Raw genomic sequence first — 24,241 nt, 5'->3', positions numbered from 1 at the left:
TGTTATGGCAACTCATCTTACACTGAAACGATTTAGGCCTATCTAACTCACATATTCAAGCCTTAATTTGAAGAACCTCAACACTGATTTGCAATGTGAGCTCCAGCAACCAGGAGGTAGAATTTTTTCACCATACACTACCATCCAAAAGCCCAGACAGAGGTATCTCGCCTTAGAACTTTCCAGTAAGTGCTCATTTCGGGAGCAGATCTCAGACGCGGCAGACTGGTTGTTTTATTAATTACAATGCTAACAGTAGTGTTTTGGATTTTGTTTTCGACATTCTAACGGGGGATATTTGTTTCTTTGATTCTAAAGGTTTTCTAAGAGTTCATTATGAATTCTTTAACGGAGTAAATCGCCTTCGACGACAGCAGGTGTTTTAGCCAAAATTTGAATTGTTAGGGGTAATTAAACATAAACACCTTCGGCTTGTTGATCACTCTCAGCCACCGTGAGCCACTATCGTTTTGTGTTTGTTTCTAAAATCTCATCTTGTATTGGTGGGATGTTGTTGCTTGCAACAATTCCCGTTTGAACCAACGGTGTAGGGTAACCTCGTTGTTTCGTGTTAGGACAGGGTGGACTGTAAACGAAAAGCTCTCGGAAAGCACTTTTGCATAACTCTCTAGTTCATTTTGAGAGGAATTCTTACATTTTTTGTCCACAAAATTCTATTTAAAATGTTTTACAATAGATAGCCCACAATCTCGATCCTTAAGACGAATTTAAATTTATCAGGCAAAATGGGCAATTTTTTAGTTCATTTGCCATAAGCAAATTGTGCTAAGTTGCGTGAGACAAATACAAAAAAATTTAAGCAGCCTCATTAAACGTGAGAGTCCCATGTGAGCCTTCGATCTAGATACTCCTACTGGGCATTCCAAGGAACTTAATGGATTCAGCTTCTTTGAAGACATCGTCAGATATACCTTGAATAAATTGTTTTTTAAGTATAAATAACAAATGTTTTTCTCCAAACATACATCATAGATTATTCAGATCTGTTGGTAGCACGTGTAGAAAAAATATGATTTTTTCCTTTATCAATATACAAACATCCATGTCTGGGAAGTAGCCCATCTTTTGAATCAGTCTATATAACAGATTCTAGCTAGTGTCTCAGTAGGCCGGAGATAGTTTGCCTGAATAGACTAATAACACATAAATTCACTCCTTAAAGTTTCTTTATCTTGTTGGCTTACTCTGATATAACTACCATTTACATGTCTGACTGTTAGTTGTGTGAGGCTAAAAATATAACCTTTCCTAAGAAGGATAAATAATCTTAACCTTTCCTAATACTGCCACAACAGAAATAGTACTTTTTAAATGTAAGGGTATATTTTTGCTGTTTAGCTAGGTAGCACTTTTACAGCCCTCTGGCGAACTCAAGCACGCTATGATCGTCTTTCCGCCTTTTAAAATTCGACAACAAGTGGCCGATTGACTTTTAATTTTTGGTTCTTGATGGATTTTAGTTATTACTTTTATTACGAAATTTATATCAAATTGTCAAGTTAATCACGTTCATTAGTAAAATCGACGGAATGCAGTTTATTCAAACATATTTATGTAGGTCATTACCAGAAACACAAAATTATCCCAAGACATAGAGAAATGCCAGTTATCTATTTTTTCACACCACAGTCAATTCTGATAATAGTACCAAAATCTGAGGTTAAAAGCTTAGGTTATGATGTCAATCGTTTTAAAGATCCCGCCGGAGGATAACAATGACATTATACAAGCAATGACATAAAGAAGATTCTGAAACCAGTAATTTACAGTGTTGGAGTCCTACTAACAGATTAAGTGATCCACTTAATTTTGTACAAGAGTCTCCACTCAAAATATTTATTCACTTTTTCAAAATTAAGCTTTAATAGTTAAACATAAACTTTTTATTGAACTTAACATTCCCCATTCAATTGTTTCACTCTTATTATACTTAGTTAGGCATAATAATTCTCGAGGCCATTTATTTATTTGGATAGTTATAATTGATTTATTCAAGTATACTACAAGATTAATAGTTAGCAATTAAAAATAAGATTGCATAATCCATTGTATTAACATTTAAACTGTGTTTTCTTCGTGTAAATTAGTTAGCAATATAAATATATAAGTACACCTTTGTATTAACGTGTTAACTGTCCACCACACAGAATGTTTTAGAGACCTATGTGCCATATTTTCACCATTCTTAGTTCATGCAATATACTATGAACAGCCTATCAAAAATATAAACCAACTCTAACAAGACCTAGTTTATTTCACTGTTATTACACTAAACACTAGCACTCCTCCTTAGTCATTTTGACCCATTCGCTACGCTAAAATTTGACTGATAGTTTTATTACACTGGACAAAAATTATATATCAAGTGCATGTGGCTTTATCTCAACGCGTACCTACCGAAAGATCATTACAGAAGCAGAGAACACGTTAAATGGCATCGAACATTCGGAGCATTCTCTATGTACCCTGTACTCATTATTGAAAGTATACGTTATCCATTCCCTCCCTTCTAGATGGAATTTCTTTTTTTTATTCTAAGTATTTTTTGTTCCCTTCTGATGAGAAACTTCTCGTTGCACTTAGTCGTAAAAGGACCTTTGTGTTTATTTCCAGAGTGACAGGATGTAAGTATGAAAAATACTCTAAGATTAAATCACATAGGTCTAAGCTATTGGCAGATGTGAGGGTGCAGTCGCCTTACTAAATAATAATTTCACAGAACACACCTATACAAGTTTTAAATGATACTTTAGGTCGATGTTGTATTTCATGACTACGTAAGACGTTTTGTGGATACTATCTAACTCCTCCACGAAATAGGAGTGAACAGTAGAACCACCTGAACGCTGAAAAATATTGTCTATATTAACCCTTTCCATATCATGTATGTATGATTGTATGCGTTAAACATATTACTATTTTTGATCTTTTTTCTTCATTAAATGTACAATTTGTGTAATTAAATGTTATACACGTTTCCATACAGTAAAATAAATCCACATAATTTGTGGAACATATCCAAACAGGAAAATACACAGATAAGTTAAGGTTTTCATAAAATTGACAAAAAAGCAACCTCAAAATTGTTGGTTCTGTAAGAGCTTTAGAAATAGAAAAATAGAATTAGTAACTGTGTACTAATTCTCATAGCCTTTTCTTTTATATATCTCCCTTTTAGTTTTTGCTAATATTCTTGTAAATCTACAACTAGAAGTGGTAAACAGCTTGTTTATTGAATAATAATATAGTTCTTATGTATCAACAGAATTTGCATTAATTTTATTTTTATGAGGGTAATAGTAAAGATACTTCAGAGAAAATATTTTATAACAAACTTTCTTCCATTCCGTATACCTTGGACTGGCATTTATACGTAACACACGTTTAGACTGGTGAGGGGCCAAAAATCTACATTTCCTTAGAAAAAAATGATTCAACTTTTTTGTACACAACACCTCCTTTCTTCTTTTACGAACCAAATAGGGGTAGAGTTCTCGTTATGAATTAGTTGTATTGATTTTAAAATGACTAGATTATTTTCATATTAATTTTCCTTTATATAGTTCTACAAAGATCCTTTATGTAGTTCTCACTATTGAATACAAAGCACAACGCAGTTTGATCATTCCACCGGATACATCAATTGCACATTAAGTTATACACTTAATGTACCTGTTAAAGGCATTTTTAGGTGTGAAAAACCACCCTTGCATTTGCGTATTTATACCGAAGGCAAACTACTTCAAGTTCGAATATTATAGGAATTATATATTTAGAGATAATTTCTCACTGAGTTCAGTAATTAATGAAATCGTTAAGTACTAAAAATGTCAAAAAAGTACTTCTATAGAATGTGTCAAACTTAAGTGGATTAAACTAGCCAAATTTCAAATATCAAGAGATTTGTAGATTGAAATGGAATAATTCTGGAAATATACATTCATTCGAACTCGCATCGGGAACACTAATAGGATTAAAGACTTGAGAGCTCAAACACCAGATCCTGAATTCGTGCTTTGGTGGTGTGATTTGTACGAATGGAGTACGCGCAGTGGCGGCGTGGCGAGGACAGTTAATAATCTTTAGAGAACATTTCCACACTTCATTGCAATTAATAGATTTTCTTGCAACAGCTATAAAGTTTTATATCTACAAGTGTTCTGAGTACTCGAATTTGTCACATCTGTGTACCCAGTGTGTCTGTGATATGAGGGATGTAAACAAATTGTAATTGTAACTTAACCATTTACTGTCTAGTATGTGTCAATTAAATAACAGTTATTTTTACTTTGGCTAATTTTGAATTATCTTTCTCATCTTGACTCCACCATATCGTGTTTATATTTATTATTTTTAATTTAAGAATTTACCTAATATTATTTACAAATTATGCTATGTGAGATTTGCATTATCAAATGTGTTTTATTCTCAGTTCAGTGCAACAAACAGTTATCTGATAAAGCAAGTTTAATTTTACAGGCAGTGTGGCGTGATAACTCAACTCTGAACAATAAAAATTACAGGTTTAAATATTGAATTTTTCTCAAGGAATTTTGACAGATTAAGCTAACAAACAGTGGTTTGTACTATTTAATTCGGAATCAAAATATTTTAAATTCATTTGCCATCCTTTGTGTTCAAAATAACAAATCTAGATCCAACATACAGACCTGCTATCGGATTGCCCTACAGCTACTCATGTCCTATAAAATAAGGTTTTAATATATATTTAAAAGTATGTTAGTTTTTGTTATGCTTTTCATTATTTTATTCTGTTTATACTTCTAGTTAATTATTGAAATAATGAGCAAGAAATTGACAGTATATTGTAATAATAATGATTTAATAATTTTTTAAAACCTGTTATGGCAATCTTGAGAAAATAATGAAGCTACAGGTACAAAATTTATACAGTTTAGATGTAGTTCATCAAATTTGGGATGATTCAGATCAAATTTAAAGTTTTGTAATAATAAAATATTCTATCAATAAAATTAAGCATGGATCGATACACCAATAATTTTGACATCTTCTAAATAATAATTAATGAGTACTAATGTTCAAAAACTTACACATTGTAAAAAATCAGCAATTAAAGATTTTATTTCAATTATTAAATGAATATAAGTTTAATACTAAAGCATATTTTGCATGTAAATAGTTCTGTGAATCAAAGTCAAAGTGATCAAAGTGATATTTGAACAAACTATTAATAATTTACTACTCACATTAGAGGGTTTACATTTAACAATATGTGGGCCCGGAAAGATAAATTAAAAAATAAATTAGAAAGGGCAAAACCAGGAGTCAATGTATTAGATAAAGATTGAGAACAATATTTGTTTAATCTAAACATAAACAATGAAAAGATAGACATACCATGTATAGAATTTATATATAACGTGTTCAATTTTAATATTAAATTAACAGAAAAAAAATCAGCAAGTGTAAGTTTTACTAATAACAATAACTCCGTACCTTTGTCGAAGAGTTTAAACTGTAGTCATACACTACTATAGTTTCAACTTTTACACACTTAATAACACACTTTTACACTTTTAATAAGGTCTATCAAATGTTGTGTTTCTCGTATTATTTATTTATGTGTTGTGTTTGTGCTTTGTTTGTAAATTTTAAACTATAAGGACTCCAGATAGATAACCCTTGCTTTTAATATTTATTGACACTGACACCAGAAGATGACTTATTAAAAGTCGAAACTATAGTAGTGTATGACTACAGTTTAAACTGTTTGATGAAGGTACATAGTTATTGTTATCAGTCAATCCGCAGTTCAGGGCTATATAATGAAAGTGCTAGTCAGTATACAACAAATGAATCTGAAATTATTAAGAAAATGAGGAATTCCCTTGGGAAGGCATCAAAATGTTACAATAAACATGGTTTTTCTTAATATAGAAAACTTAAGAAAATGTTTGTTTATGGTAACATCTAAAAATGTTTTTATTGCAAGATATTAAGATATTAGATTGAGATGGATCAGTAATTTTTCACATGCGTAACACTGACAACAGCAATGGGCGCTGGGTAAAGGGGTAATTGTAACGCAACATCCACCAAGTGGATTATTTTGGTGAGGGCTGTTCTAATTAGTTATGTTAATAGACCATGTTTACATTACTATTGTGTACTCTATGTGAGTATTGTGTTACGATTAGTGTACAGATTATTATTTTTATCCGTGCACGTTACCTGTCAACATTGACTCTACTTCCAAATGTTATACTAAATTTAAACCTAATGATGTAAGGGTGTCTTATAATTTAAACATAAGTATTTTTATTTATAAGCTACAAACTATATTTCTCTAATTATCTCTAATATATACATATTATACTTCAAATATATCAATTGTCATACCAGATAGACAAAAATAAAAACATAATGAAGATTGCATTTAATAAGTTCACTGATGAGATGGTATCTATGCCCATTTCAACAAGACTTTCCAGATTGTTTTCCAAAGATGGTAGTTTCATTCACTTTTTACGTTAACAATAATCTTAGGTTCATGAGATTATGTTTTTATTGAACTGTTAAGACAGCTGATAGTAAAACCCATCAAGATTTTTTAACTCCTCACAATTACAACTGATCGATAGGACACTATACAACAGATATATACTCGTATACAAACTGCCTTAAAACATCCTTCATTTTTTACTTCCTCACCCTTCATACAACTTGTGGCGCATGTTGGCATTACCGGTATTAAGGGAGTAAAAATTAAATATTGTAATATTTTTCTAATCATTAATTAAGCTTAATCGTAACTAGCATCCTAGCTAGGGTTTATTTACTTCATACATTTCTTACACAACATTATTACTTGTTAATTCAAAAACCAATTCTTCAATGGTTTATCTTTTTAACATCTTATTCTATACCAGAATATGTGGTAAGAAATATGTTACATTATATTAGAGAGCAAAGAACAATACTGTTGTGGTGTTAGATTTCATAAATATAACATAATAACATAATACATAATATTCAACACTAAACAGTAACTTACTTGCAATGTATGTACATGCAATGTATAATTGTTGATTAAAGCTAATTATACAGCTCAAGAAAAATGTGTGTGTGTGTGTGTGTGTGTGTGTGTGTGTGTGTGTGTGTGTGTGTGTGTGTGTGTGTGTGTGTGTGTTGCCCAATATGAGATAGGCTACATTTATATCTATATTATTATAATATTAATAATAATATCATAAATTATTTTGTTTCAAATGTATTGCTGGTGAGAGAGTTAAAAGAATAAACAGACTTAGGATATTTGGTTCTATTCTTGTGAAACATAATTTATGGCAAATGTCTGAGATCCTGTTATTATTTGTTTTTTGTTGTTAAAAATCAATATATATTTTCAATAAAGTGTGAGGGGGTACATTTGCACAGGTAAAGTTCTCAGAAGACAAAATCGATAATGATACTTTACATAAACTCAAAACTCAATCAAAAAAGGTTTTAACACAGTAATTTATATCCCAGACTTTACCACCATAGTCATTTTTAGTCAAACCCACAGTGTTGAGTTGCCAATGTTTATAAGTTGTTATCATGATGCCTAGAATTTTAATGTAAATCTTATATTCTACATGGCAGATACAGTAAGTTAGATAGAGTATGAACTCTATTCCCTAGTATTTATGATCGTAATTTGTTAGTGTATTAATTTTTAGGGTCTTTAATGAATAACAATATTAACATCATTCTCTTTCCTAGAGGTTAAAACTAATTATTCATACTAAAATAGTTAGATTGAGGATCCTACTTAAATTATGAAACTAATTTTTCAAATTTAAAATATAATTTAATTCAAATAATATTGTTTATTTGCACTACTCCTTTTTATAAAAAAAAATATATTTTCAGGCTGTATATGAGTATGACTGGTGTCATGCCACTACCACTAAACTTACAATTTGGTTGTCATGTAAAACTCTAATTCTCTAATCAAATACAATCTGTTATTATATAGTGTGTTATATTTTTTGACGCATGATCTGGTGTTGGCCATCAAGTCAAAAAGTTACTGTGTGAATGATATAGATGCTGGTTTTAGGCATTACTCTTGCTGCCCAAGATGGTTGTGTGGCTCTACAGCACCAAGTTTCTACAGCTTCAGTGTGTTCAGCACCAAGTTTTTGGAGTCATGGGCTCCATTCTCACCGTACCTCTGGAAGTGGTGTATGGGTTGCATTTCCTCCATAAAGTTGTGAAGGGTGAGCCAGCCCTTATTATGGTAACATTGATTCAAGGTGCAAATTCAAGGAAGCCAAGATACTTGGATGAGAATATAATCAATAATTTGGAAAACCCACGTATGCTCATATATTGCTCGGATACATGCTGAAACAATTCTGCTTTGATCACCCTTGAAAGGTGATTATACCAGAGTGCCAAGAACTGCTGCAATCTTGACCCCTATTTTGAGAGGGAAGGATAGATCTAGTACACAGATGGATCGAGGAGAGATGAAGAGGTGGGTTTGCGTATCAAAGGACCAAACTTCTGGGCCTTTAAGTTTCTGGGTTCCTCCCCGACCTTTCAAGCAGAAATGCTTGCAATAAATTTGTGCACATGGATCAACTCATCTAGAAAACCGAAGGTTGAGATCTATATCCTATCGGAGAGTCAAGCTGCACTGACATCTCTCAACAGCTGCAACTTTGTGGGCCAAGTGTTTTGTGACTGTAATATTACTTAAAGTAAAGCAAGTACACATATTCTCGGGCCTGGCTGGTTTCTAAAAGTAAGTATAAATAACATAAAGTTATGAAATATCCACCTGAACATACTGTAAACAAAGTTTGGAATTAAAAAATAATTTATTCCAATTATAATTTCAAGTATAGCAGACACAGACTGCTTCAGCCCATAGTAGGTACCAACCAATTTTATCCAAATGTGGATGATTTTCCCAGGTATAGAAGAGGTAGAGACAAATTGTATAAAGTAATATTCAATAAGTATTCCTTATGTTATACTAAATTAAATATTTAAAACATGTGTCTTCAAACATCAATCTATATGTTAAAAGATTTATGTAATTCTATCCAGGTGATTTCCTTCATTTTGGTTTTAAATTAAAGGTATTTTTTACAGATCAGCCATCACGTATTAAAAGTCACTTAGATTTGGTACTTTTCATGTTTTACTAAAAAATGTTTTCCTCATATACATTTCTTATAAGGATCTAAAATGCACCGTTACCATTTCTTTTTCAATGTGTCCGGTGTTAATGAACCTATACACTTCGTTTTTATTTAAGAACACTGCGCTTTATTTTGAGCTACTAAATTTTAGTTTTTTAAATGAATTTTTTATGTCGTCAAGCCATTGTCAGCTGTACATTTGGCATCTCAAGAGATGTTTGTTTACGTTCAGTGTCAGCTGTAAGTTTGTTCACATTCAGATTATTTTAACCTGTTCATGTAAGTTTAATGCAGCTGTTGGTCTTGCGACTTTATATATTTCTTTAGTTGCTTTATAGCTTTTGTGAGCATTTTGTACTTTGAATTATGGGTCTTGGAAGGAAAACAAGAGACACTCGCAGGAATAGTGAAAAAACGGAAATTGCAGAGTGAAGAAACTAATTTAATGACATGTGGTATTTTAACCACAAGAATAAGAATTTTATTCTGCCAGAAAATATTCCACACAAATACATTAGCACTTCAATACAATGTTACAACTTTTGTGAAACAATGAACATTCTAAAAGTCTTGCTTCGTCCACACTGTTGAGACGAAATAGAATGTCTTCCACTGAATAGAATGATCTTTTACAAAAAAAAATAATTTAGTTTAGCTTTAAACTCCATATCACTTAGCATCCTTATGGTATCTTATTATATAGCCTAACAGCCATCGCCATTGGGCTTTTGTCAGTTTTAGCTAGTCTAGTTTGAGGTAGGTTGATATTGTTACAACTTCTTGTTTCATAATTGTGAACATTTTTCCTTAGGTTTACTTTATCTAAATTAGCTCGGGGGTAAAGTAGGTATTGTTGTTTATATAAAGAGAATAATGTCAAAATTTTAAAACGTTTAAAAAGTTCTCTGCAACTATATTTATTGACTCCTGCTAATATTCTGACAACTTTTTTTTGGATGATGAACACTTCATTTGTGTAAGGAGAAGAACCCCTAACAATCAAAACATAAGTTAAATGACAGAGAAAAAGCCCAAAATAACATTATATAAGAGCTTTCTCCTCAAGTTCACCACATACATGTTTAATTGCAAACACACTTGTACTTAGTTTACTTTTAACCCCTACAATTTGCTTATACCAATAAAATCAAAAGTCAAACCTAAAAATTTTGGAAATATATCTTCTTGTGCCCTATTGGGATCTTCTTTAAAGCTAAAATAGTGGTAGTTGTCTTATCACTATTTAGAATCAAGTTGTTGGCAGTGAGCCAGTTCTCTACAAGGTTAATATTCAAGTATAGTCTTCTAAGAGTTTGTTATAATCTTTATTTGTAGTTACTATAGTGGTATCATCAGCGTATAAAACAATATTTGCAGGTACATTACACTCAGATCATTCACTGCAATTAAAAACAGCAAAAGGCTCCAGAACAGAGCCATGTGGGACTCCACAGGTCATTGGTTTACACAGAGATATATCTTTTTCTAATACTACATATTGAGGTCTATTTTTGAAGTAAGAGTTAAATACATCTAAAGCTATCCCCTTAATATTATAATGTTCTAATTTTTTAATCAAAATGTTATGAGACACTCGATCAAAAGCTTTGCTAAGGTCACAGAAAGTTATAGCAACAAAATCTTTCTTTTCATAGCAGTCCAGAACCATATCAACTAAAGAAATAACATCTTGAGTTGTTGATAACCCTTTCGGAATCCAAATTGTTCTCTACAAAGCAGATGTTCCATTTCCAAAAATTGTAATAACTGTTTACATATGACTGCTTCCATGACCTTAGACAAAACCAGCACAAAGCAACGGGCCTGTAATTTCCTATTTCATTCCTTTTACATTTTTAAAAATAGGATGAACTTTGGTGGTTTTTAAAACATCGCGAAATATTCCTAGATTTAAACAATTATTAATTAAAACAGTCAATGGTGTTACAAAATAAGTTAATGTTTCTTTAACTAAACAATTTGTCAAATCAAAATGATCCATGCTATTTTTACGAGCTAATTATTTTATTATATCTAAAATATCACACTCTGTTATACCTCTAAAAATAAAACAGCTTGTATCATGAGGTACAATTTTCTGACTTAAATAATACTTAAAACTACAATTATTATGGTTCACAGTTACACATTCTTTGGCAACATTTATAAAACAAAAATCATTAACCATCAGGCTTAAAATAATGATTTACACTTTCCTTTGTAATACACATTTTATATCTATTTACAATACTCCATAAGACCCTTGTTTTATTTTTGGCATTATTTATTAAGTTGTATTTGCATGCTTTTTTGCCTCTTTAATTTTACACCTGTACATGTTTTCCAAGGTAATATTCATTTTTGTACCATGCAATATTTGTTTCTTTTGAAAAATGGAAGAGAATATCTAATCCATCTTTGATTCTTTGAAGCTCAGAATTGTACCAATGACACTTCCTATGTACCTTTTTATTTGTTGTTGTTTTATTTTTCACAATGCTTAAAAAGCATACATCAAAATAATATTTTAGAATATGTACAAATGTACTAAAGCCAACATTAACATCGTCTATCATAAACACTTCCTTCTAATTTTCTTTCAATAAATAATATTCAAATTCTCAAATGCCTGCTTCAGTTATTTTAGTTATAGTTTAAAATTCTCATTACAAAAATTACTTTCAAGAGTAACCTCAAAAGAACGTGTAAAAACTTGTACAAGGTGATCACTGACATGCTTATAACTACAATCGTATAAAATTATTATCAAGAGAAGTAAAAATATTATTCAGGTATCTGAGACCTCTAGTAGGCTCAAAAACTGTTCCTTTTATTCCATACATACAATAGAGATTTACAAAGTTTACTGTATTTTTATTGTTCATGCACAGAAAATTCATGTTAAATCACCACATATAACACATTGCTTATTCAAACGATTTATGTAACTTAATACTTTCTCCATGATGTCAAAGAAAATTTCAATATTACTATTACAACTACGATATACAGTTACTAATACAAGCTCAACTTTCTGTGGAGCTAGATTGTGAAATTGCATGTGTTGAAATATTGGTGCATTGGAAGTTTTGGAGCCCATTGATTGATGTCATCCATTATTTTAATACGTGTTGGATCATACCTAGAAAGAATTACTGTACCTCTACATAAAACAACAACAAGTAACTAGTAACTAGTTATTGTTGAAGTTCGACAATAACTAGTTACATGTTTTAAGTCATTGATTGAGATGTACATATCTCATTATATTTCATCTAGTGCTCAGTAAGACATAAAAAGTCTAAATTTAATTCAATTGAAATATTTTCCAAAATAATTATTTGATTAGAGAGGGATTGGTAATTTTTATGGTAAATTGCGATACTTGACTTTTCAGAACTATTTTTCAACTTTACATCATCTTTATTGTTTTTAGTATATTTACTTTGACTATTGATTATATTTAAATTTCCTGACAAGATACTAAAACTATCATTATTTAAAGTAGGTGTACTGGTGCTCATGAAATCAGTTGATGTTATATATTGACAGTTGTTTGCAGAAGCTTGTAATTTTCCAACAGAGATTTAGTTCCTGGAGCAGGCAGCTGGTTTTCCTTCTGTCCCTGAGAACTTTTTACACCCATCTGTGAAGATGCTACTGTCTCAGCTATCATATTAGATAACCATCTCTTACCCTTGTGGTTAAGGTGTTGTCCATGTCATGTATGTAACTGTCTCGCCGCATCACTTGCCTTAACCAACGAAACATTGCAGAATTGTTCACTGAGTTTCTTAAGACGCTTATTGGTTTTTACCACTTCCTTGTTGACGCAGGACCAATGTGCCAAGTTGTATCTAATAGGTAGGTCTACTAAACCACATTAGTGTCCTTTGTTTCATTAAGGTTTTATGTAAAATCCCAAAAAAGGTTTTACGCTTCATTTTTACCACATTATTACTTCCGCAAACGAATACTAAAGTGTCACTTTTACTAAGGTTATCTTCTTTTAAATTTATTACTTCAAGTAAATCTTTAGTAAGTCCACCAGGTCTTACAAAACCTACTGCCTCGTGTGTTCCCTTCACTGCATTCAAATGCTATGCTAAATCACGACCATGGCTATCAGCGCAGATGATTAGATTTCTTTTATCAGTAGATTTGAAGGCAAGAAAAAGGCAAGTCCCATTGGGAGTCCAAGAAATATGATGCAGAATTACCAAGATGCTGTGGCTTTAGTGAAATAGTTCAGCAAGCCAGACATCTTCATAACATTTACTTGCCATCCTACATGGTCTGAAATAACTGATAGTATTCATTCTTGGGAGACACTTAATAATAGGCCAGAAATTGTGGTACAAGTTTTTCATGCTAAAGTGGAGGAATTGATATAATTAATTTGTAAAGTGGAGATCTTTGTAAAATTAAAAGAGTTTTTGTACACTGTGGAGTTCTAAAAACATGGAATGCCCCAAATTCACCTGCTTTTAACATTGGAAGATAATTTTAAGTTTAGGAACCCAGAGAACATTGACAAAGTTGTATCTGCTCAAATTATCAACCCTTCAAATAAAGAAGTTTATGAATTAGTAAAATCTCATATGGTACGGACCCTGTGGCCATCTCAATCCTTCCTGTGTTTGCATGCAAGATGGAAAATGTAATAAAGATTTCCTTTCCAAAATCTTTCACTGAGGAAACAATAGAAAATTTAAATGGCTAACCACTTTATAGGCAAAGAGATTATTTATGCATGACTATAACTAAACGCATTAATGGAGAATTTTAGTGATGTTACATCGTACTATATAATCGATTCTTCTTGCTATATTTCCGCACTCATATCAATGTAGAGATCTGTGTTTGCTCTATGAAGTATATCCACAAGTATGTCTATAAAGGTTATGATTGCTTAATATAGAAGTAGCTGCTGAAAATATATTCAATCATAATGAAATTAATGTATTCTTAAATGCTCGATATGTTGGACCAAGTGAAGCTGCTTAGAGAATGTTTGCATATGACTTGCATGATCAATCACATACTGCAGTTAGGTTACCAGTTTATTTGTCTAATTCTCAAATTGTTTATTTAAAAAATGATGCTCCTAAGGAAGTATTAATTCAAGCAGAGTTACGTAATAAGCAGTTAATGGCATGGTTTTAATTGAACAACAATCCTACTACAAGTAGTTCTTACATTTATCATGAAACACCAATACACTACGTATTGAGTAAAAATCAATGGCATAAACGTAAAATTTGTACAACAATTGGCAGAATGTACAATGTCTCACCTTCTAATTCAGAGCGGTACCATCTACGACTGTTATTGCTTCATGTAGTAGGGACTACAAGTTTTGAAGATTATGAGGACCTTTAAAAATGTGACTTACCCTACTTTTAAAGAAGCTGTTTCTGCCTGAGGATTGATATTGGATGATATAGAATAGCAGCATTCTTTAGAAGAGGCTTCTTCCTTTCAAATGCCATATCAGCTTAGACAGTTATTTGCCTACATATGTATATTTCAGATTCCATCAAATGGCTTCAATTAATGGAATCTCTTCAGAGAGGCAATGTCTCAAGATTTCCTTATCTCTTACACAGCCGAGGTAGCTTTGAAAAACATTTCAGAATTATTATAGACAAAGTTCTCAACTTAATCCACAACACAGACATTTCCATATTCTATAGGGCATATTTTATAGATAGGCCAGGTGGTACTGGAAAAGTATTTGTGTATAGATGTTTAATCCAGAATTGTATCAATTTTAGCATGCAAGTTATATCTGTAGCATGGACCGGAATTACTGCTATGTTACCTCCACATGGGTGTACAGTTCACAGCTAATTCAAATTACCACTAAATTAAGTTCATGTAAATTTAGTAAATTTACATGAACTGTATCCAGCTTAAAAGTTAATAGTAAGGAAGCTGCCATAATTCTTTCTGCAAAGTTAATCATCTGGGATGAGGCATCTATGGCCAACAAACATTCAACACACACACATTCGATTGGGGTATGTGTATTAATCGACTATTGAAAGATATAATGGATAGTTATATACCATTTGGTGGGAAATTCATCATCTTAGGAGAAGATTTCTGACAAGTATTGACAGTTGTACCTCACACATAGAGCTGCTACAGTACAGAACTCAATTAAATTTTCAACTCTATGGTCTCTTTTCAAAGTTAAGAAACTCACCAAAAATATGAGGGCTAACGCCGATGAATTTGAATTTGCTAACTTCCTGCTCGAAATTGGTAATAGTCAATCTCCAACTAATGATGACGGTTTAATGGAGTTGCCCTTGTCCTTGATTTCAGACTCAGATATTGTCAGTGAAATATATGGTCAAAATTCATCATTTTCCCTTAACGCTTCGTACCTTTCAATCCATGAAATTCAGGCACCTAAGAATGAGCATTGCGATGAGATCAATAAAAGGATTTTAGATTTCCTTCCACGTTCATCCAGAACTTATATGAATGTAGTCAATAGTCTTTATTTACAATTTCATGGAGAAATGTACATGCGTCAATAAAATATAGGTTTCAGTTTATTAAAAATTGTCTAGTGAGTCAAGTTGTGTTGACTTCTCTTCTCCAGTTCAGGAACTCTTCTAGGGAGTAGTATGGTCTGTTGATGAGCCATATAGTCAGGGATGTCTTCAGCTTCTATCCTTGAAGTGTCTTCATATCGTCTGGTAGAAGGTTGAATAATTTTCTGCCCATGTAAGACGGTTTATTTTCAAATTGCGTGGTGTAGTGTAGAGGCAGGCCCTGAGTTTGAATAATAGTTTATATAATAATAGTATATTAAATAATAATAGTATTAATAGTTCTTTTTAAGACATACAGGCAGTTTGATGTTTGACGGGTGTTATAATGATGGATATCTTGTCCTCGTTGCAGAAGTTCCTTGTCAACATGCATGATTACTTCTTTAATGTATAAGCAGATTACTGTTAGGATTTTTTGGATTCGAAAATAATCTCTGCAGCTTTCCCTGGGACCAAGATCTGAGATTATCCTGACAGCTCTTTTCTGAAGCAACAGGATCCAGTTGAGGTTTCCTGCTGTTGTACCTCCTCAAACCATGGGGCCGTATCTCATGTAAGATTCAAACAGTGCATGGTAGGCAATTTTTGTTGTGGCTTTATCACTGATGTGTTTAATTCTTTTTAAGACATACAGGCAAGAGTTCAGTTTACTGGAGAGAGATTCAATATGGTCATTCCACCGGATTTGGTGTGTCTGTCCAGTTTTACATCTGGCAATGCTGGAACTTCGTCTTTTCTTCTTCCAAAAGCCAGTTGTTTGGTTTTACCAGTGTTTATTACCAGATCGTTTTCATGACAGTACTGGTAAGCCGTGTGCAAGGCTATGTAGGAGTTGATAGCTAGATTATTGGAAGAAGATTTGGACACGAGTAGTGTCGTATCGTCAGCGTACATCAGTGGGAAGCAGTGTATTCCTAGGTATTTTGGCATGTCATTCGTCAGGAGAATGATCAGGACTGGTCCCAGTACTGAGCCCTGAGGTACTCTGTTTATTGGAAGAGGCTTTGATCTTGTTTCTTTTGTTATGGGTTTTGCAGTGGTCCATCAGTCTTGTCAATACAACTTTCTCAATCACCTTGGAAAATGTTGGAATTAGTGATATGGCCCCTATAGTTGCTTGCTTCCGTAGGGGGTCGCCTTTCAGCTTGAGGTACACCTTGCTTTGTTTTAGATCTGAAGGGAAGTGTCCTTGGGCAAGTGATAGATTTGTTATTCTGACTATCGGTGGAATTAAAGCTTTGCTACAGTGTTTGAGTATTTTTGTCAAGCTCGGCTGAGGTTTTAGGTTTAAGGCTTTTTATTATAGCTTCAATTTCTTGTTCATTGGTAAGAGGTAACTGGGTCAAATCATGGTTAGAGGAGGGTAGCTGTGAAATGGTTTGTTTTGTAGGTCTTGGCTGTGAACTAAGGGTATTTTCCGCAATGTTAATAAAACATTGGTTTAGACTGTTGGAAATTTTATCCGGGTCAGTGGTTATATGTCCTTTTATGTTGAGTTGTAGCTGGATTGGTCCTGTTTTATGGCTCCTTCTCTCATTGTTTATGATTTGCCATAGAGCTTTGGATTTATTTTCTGCATTTGCTATGTGATCTGCAGATGATTTGCACCTAAGGTTTTTCAATTTTATGTCGTAGTCTTTCTTTGCTTTGCTCACTGCAGTTTTCTCCACCTCTGCTCCAGTCACTTCGTATCTACGAAGGCATTGTAGATAGGTCTGTTTTAGATGTCTTAATTCTTTGTCCCTGTAGATTGGATGGTTCTTCTTTTTCTTTTTCAGGCAAACCGTTTTCCGGGGACATGTATAGTTCATAGTAATGATTATGGTTGACAGAAAGTGTTTGTGGGATATTTCTGCAGAGTCAGTATTGTGCACCTCAGTCCATTCTTCTCTTCCAGGTGGTCTCTCAGTAGGTTTAAGTTTTCTTTATTAAATTTTCTAAACTTTGCAATATTTTGTTTTGGTTGATTTATTGTGTGTTTAATTTCATATAACTGAGCGGTGTGATCCGAGATTCCAGCATGAATAACATTTGTCTCAATGTGGTCTTTGTCCAGGTTTGTGCAAATAAAGTCAATGGATGAGGAGGATGTGGGTGAGATTCGAGTTGGAGGAAGAGGAAGTCTTAAAATATTGTGGCTGCTTAGGGTGTTGTTCAGCATTTGACTGTTTCTGTCTGTTTTCAGGCCATCAACATTTATATCTCCCATTAAGAGAATTGAGTGATTTTCTGCCTTTGTTTCTTCAATGGCTGCCGATAAGAGATTCAGAGCCTCCTCTAATTGTCCTGCAGGTGTTCTGTATACTCCCAGAATGTACAACTGTTTTTTCTTTGAGACTATTTTAATCATGCCCATTTCAAGTGTTAGTTCTTTATTGCTGTCTAGGGGGACCTCTTTAGTAGAAGATTCAAGTTCTTCTTTGACAAAAATGGTAACTCCTCCCTTTTTATGGCTTTCACGGCATAAATATGATTTTAGATTGTAGTTGCTGAGTCTGGTATTTTCTAGTTGTGCTTTTAATCCATGCTCACTTAGAATGATAATATCTGGTTTTGTTTCTTCTACAAGGTGATTAAGACTATCAATTTTATTACTCATTTCTTGCATGTTTTGATGAAGTACGGAGAATTGCAGATTATTTTGGAGGGGCTCTTGTCTGGCTGGGTTGTTTGAGAGTGTATATACTTCTTCCATAATTTGCTGTTTAGAATAATTCTCGTGGTGATGGCCCTTTTTCGCTTGGCTTCTTTTTGTTGGCGCAGTTCTAAAAAATGTTTTGCTTGTAAGGGTTCTAGAATACAAGTATTTTCATTTAGATTCTCTGAGAGGGCCGTAGTAGATAGGTATAACGAGTCATTTGTTTCTTTTCTTGAATCTTGTTGTGGTATTTTTTACTGTCTTTTTATTTCTTTTTCGATAAGGTTTGTATAAAACTCAGCTGTGTTTGTAGCTGTTTTAGTTTCGGGTGGTTTTTACTAGTTTTATTGTTTTTATTTATAGTGTTTGATCTTGAGATGTCATAATCAGAGTGTTTAATTGTGAGGGATTTGTCTTTGAAGAGTTTCAGCATTTCTTCTGTTGAGATTGTAGGCCTTGTTTATACATGTGCTCAAAGTGTCTTTTCCAAAAGGTGAGATGTAAGATAGAGAGTTTGTATGTCTCGATATGGCCACAAGACAGTGTGGCATAGAGTTGTAGATTTGTTCGTCCTTTCTCGACAATCTTACAATTGCTATGTCTTTTGCTTGCTTCCCTTGGAATCCATGGATTGTAGTGACATTATAGCCCAGTGTAATTAATTCCAATTTTCTGATTGTTTAAATACCAAGATTTTGTACTTTTTGTCAATCTGAAGATTGTCCATGCTTTTTAGGTGAAGCTTTGTCATTTCATTCATTACTAGGCTGGATGTTGTCATTCCTTTGTTAAAAAGTTGTCTAGAATAGCTGCTGTTGTCCTTGTGCATCTGTAGGAGTGGTTTAGAATTTGTAAATACTTTAATAACTGAAGATGAGAGTGAACTGCCACAATTTTCTACTGAATTCTTAAACAGCCTTGAAATTACTGGCTTACCATTCCATGAGTTGACTCTGAAGGAAGGTGTAGTTGTAATGATGCTGTTGAAGAATCTTAATTAAACGTAAGGATTGCTAAATGGCACAAGACTAATTATTGTCAAACAAATGTTTGAGAACTGTTTTGATTTGGAAATTATTACTGGTAGAGAGGTTGGACAACGGGTATTATTATCTGTCATTGACTTATCTCCATCTGACAGAATCAGAAAAATCTTTATTCAGTTGTTACACATAGTGTACATGAATGGCATCACATGATTGAGAAAGAATATACTTTACATTATTCTAACTAAATCTAATACAATGTAATTTTAATGGTAGTAAAAATTATTGCAAATTGTATAAAATTCAGAAAAGGAGTATGTCAGGTTAGTCAGGTAGCTTTTAAGTTTATTTAAAAATAATTTATCATTTTCTATTAATTTTAGCAGCAAATAAAAAATTTAGCTCCTATGTATATTGGTTTTTGACAGGAAAAATGTAAGTTATGTTAAAATACTGCCATATTATTTCTGTTTTCGTAACTGTGGTTTTCACCACTTTTGTCTAAGCTTTGAGCACTATTTTTCACTATAGTTTCATATATATATATATATATATATATATATATATATATATATATATATATATATATATATGATGTATATATATATATATATATATATATATATATATGATGTATATATATATATATATGAAATATATATATATATATATCATATACGTGTTATTTTCAATGAAGTTTGAAAATAACACAAATTGCTTTTTTTGTATCACTGAAATTGAATCTAAATTTTTTATTGATGTGAATCCATATAATGAGATACTAAATATAATATGTGAATGGATATGTGAAAATTATATAATTTTTAGTTTCTTGTGAGCATAATTTTGACATTCTGCGAAGAGCATATAAACCTGAGTTAATTTTTGAAACTATTTTTTTTTTATGTTTATTCCATGTTAGCGAACTGTCTAACGTTAAACCTAAAAATTTTACTTTGTCTTCCATAACTATAGCCAACTCATATATTTCTATATGAGGATTAGTTTTATTTCTGTATTAATTGGTTAGTACAAAATTCTAAATAGCTTGTTATTTTTTTATTCAAAATTGTATTGTTTTCTTTGAAAATTTATTTATTTTTGGTACTCTGAGAAAAGCAAACTTGACTACTTCCTCTTTAGATGATGCAATAATTCTTAGAGTGGCATCATCAGCGTATAAGCATAATTTTTCCAGCTCTGGAGTTCCTTTTAGGTAGCAGAGGAATAGAAGCAACCACAAAGTGTCTTATGGGGTACCTTGTGGTACCCCATAAGAAGTTTGTTTTAATGTAGAATTATATTTACTAGTTAAATTATTCTTGTTGTTTAGATTGTGCATTTCCAAAAACTGCTGTCTGTTTTGTATATATGACTTTAGCCAGTTGTACTACTTCCCATGGATACCAAACTGTGACAACTTAGTTAGCAACTTAGTATGACTAACACTGTCAAATGCTTTATGGTGGTCCATAAATACTCCTATTACCTTATCCCCTCTATCCACAGAATCATTCACAGCCTCAATGACATCAGTGGCAGCTGTAACTACAGATTTACTTTTTTTAAACCCATGTTGTATGCTATCCAGTAAATTGTTTCTTTCTAAATAGTCAACCAGCTGGTTAGACATTGCATGTTCAAATATTTTGGATATAACTGGGAGCAAAGCAAGTGGCCGATAATTTGCTGTATCAAACTGATGGCCTTTTTTAAATAGAGGTTTTATTTTTATAATTTTTAGTTTTTCAGGGAATAGTCCAGAGAGGAAAGATGAATTAACTATATGAAGCAGTGGGTCAGTTAGAAGTTCAATAGCATATTTTAATATTGGCACTGGTATGTCATCATATCCAGTGCTATAACTACTTTTCAGACTGCTGATGATTTTAATAATATCATCTCTATCAATTAGTTTGCATTGAAAATTAATATCTGAAAAATCTTGAAAAGCATTAAAACTAAGATTTTTTTTAGATGTGTTAAATTTTGATTTGTTCTTACTTTGCAGTAATATAGTAAATCTTCGCTAATCCAAGGTTTTTTATCTAAGTAATTTCTGACTTTTACAATTGGAAAATAAGTATTGAAGTTATATAAAAAGATATGGATACAGGTGTAATATTTTTAATGATCTGGAGCTTTATAAAGCTGTGTCTATGTTTCTAAACTTAATGCTAGATTAAAATCTCTCATATTTTCGTCAGAAAATACCCTGGAATACTTGAATGAATAATTTTGTTGTTACATTGAGTTAGATCAATTTATTTAATTATTTAAGTAAGTTAATTTATTATTAATATATTTGAGTTAGTTAATCAAGTATTGTAACTAACAGGCCATCATGATCTGACAACATTGCATTCACACACTCAACTTGAATCTGTGATTGTTTGAGACTGGCTATAATATTGTCTATAGCTGACTGAGTAGTGCTGGTTGACCTAGTGGGGAAGTCTATGAATTACTTAATATTATATTGTTTTAATAGGTGCTTTAGACTTTTACACATAATTATTTGTCAAGGTGTTGATATTAATTAACATTTTCACATATCACTATATACTTGTACCTATTGGTTAGAATACTAAAAACCGAATTCAAATTTTCCAGGAATATATTCATATTTACATTGATTGGAGACCTGCAGATAACACCTAATAATATTTTTAAATTACCCCAACAAACCTCAACCAAACAGCTCTAAAATTTTATCACATCATACATTTTTCATTGCAGATAATATTATTTCTTTAATTTGAATGGTGTTTTTTGCCAAAATAAGTACACCTCCACCACTCATACTGCTCCTAGTATAGTAGGAGTGAGTGCTATAATTTAGTATATTAAGCCTGGTAATTTCATCTTTTACATTTTATGCCCTGTAATGATTAGTACGTCTGGTTTTATATCATCTATAGTAACTTCCAACGAGTCACTTTTGTGAATAAATAATTTATGTTCTGTGGAATAATTTTAAGGTAATAGGAGTACTCTTAACCTTGATCTCAGTAACAGTAACATTGTTTAGGTTATTACAACATGTAGCATTGTGCAAAATGCTCTCAGGAAACAATTCTTGAGTTATTCCTTTGTGGAGGGCTTTGGAATAAAAATGAGGCACAACTTCACTCTGGCTCTGATTAACCACCTCACTCACATTGACACTCTCACTTAAACTTGATTTCACACTCTGGTTGTAGCTGGTAGACATTTCCTTTAAGCAAAGTAAGGGTGGAAACTCCATCATGGATGAATAGTTTGCTGGCTGGAAAACAGTGCCAGCAGGTATCTTACTCTGTAAGTTGTGAGGAATGAAATTGTTCAAAGTCTTCATAAAGTCAAGGTATGGAAGTCTGTTTCTTAGTTCTTGTTTAGAATGTTCATTACATGTGATTATTCGAATAGAAGCTCCAGTAATACTGTGTACAAATTCTAATACTGTTTTAGTGTTTTATCAACAACCTTGAATAAATTAACCTTAAAAACTGTTCATGCAGCTTCATTCAGGTTTAAAACAGTAACAAGTGTTTATAATATAATATATATTTTTCCCAACTTCTCTGAAAGCGATATGTATTCTTAAGTTTATTATGAAAAGTAGAGTTGATATTTAAATGAAAGCCTACATCAGTTGTCATGCGGAATAATGTTATTTAAGCACTTACATTATTATCATCTTTTTAACCTATATTTCTACAAATATGGATTTTATTATTCAGATCATTGCTCAAACTAAACATTTACACCACTGCAAGGTGCTGAAAAATTGAGATTTTAGTTACACTTGGGTTTAGCTTTAAGAAACCAAGTAGATTGATATTTCTCCTATAAATAATTAATAGCCCTCAGAATAGATTGTGTACTTTGTAGCATAATACATAAATGCTATCATTTATATTAAAAAGACTGCATTTTGTTATAAGTGAGATAACTGACACCCTAGGGTGCCATCTTGTAAAATGATATGTTGCAACATTCCTTTTAGCATAAAACAATGTGGGTAAAAACTATTTTAAATATAAAATGAAGAACCTTGTTATTTACACTCCTTCCAATTGTTCAATAATAAATTTCAACCTCCAGCCAATCAGAAACATAAATATGCATTCACTGCAGGGAAACTTACCATTTCAATTAAAGAAGATATCTTCAGAAGTTCCTTTTATACTCTACACAGAAGAACTCAGCATGCTGAGGGAACCGTGCCAGGTGAAAATGACAACGTTGGAGGATGAAGATGTGGTAATGCTGGAGTAGCTATACAGGGTATCCAAAAATAAGTAAGAGGTGTCATTTAAAGTGGAGTCCAATTTTTGTTAAGTTATTGCCTGTCTTTGTTTTAGGAGGAAAAATCATGTCTTTAAATTGAATAAAGGTAGACAGTTTAAACTTTGCAAACTGTAGTCTAATTAAGTCCTGTATAAAAAAGTTTAAGAAAATATCATTTTAATTATGATATATATTAATATGATTTATAAAAAGATTTAAGAGTTGAGAACCTTATTTGAAAGTTTTAAGAGAGCATGAGAGTTAGCTGCCGGCTGAGCATCTGAGGTTGGTTATAACATGGAGATAATGTCTGAAACTTACATTGTACTCTCAATGCTAATGAATCGATATAAATACAAATGCATGTTGATATTAATTGCCTGTAATTTATATTGAATAAGAGAGTTTCTTATAAGCAATATATATTAAACAAAACAGAAAAGTTTAAATTTCTCTTTTGATTTATCGCTGTTATTTTTTGTACATTTTAAGATATAACAGCATCATATTTTTGAGAAATACATACAGAATTGAAATAGTTTTTAAACTTTAAAATAAGGCTGTCTATATAGTTGC

Source organism: Homalodisca vitripennis, chromosome X, assembly GCF_021130785.1.
Source record: "Homalodisca vitripennis isolate AUS2020 chromosome X, UT_GWSS_2.1, whole genome shotgun sequence".
Taxonomy (NCBI): domain Eukaryota; kingdom Metazoa; phylum Arthropoda; class Insecta; order Hemiptera; family Cicadellidae; genus Homalodisca; species Homalodisca vitripennis.
This window is presented reverse-complemented; position numbering follows the sequence as displayed.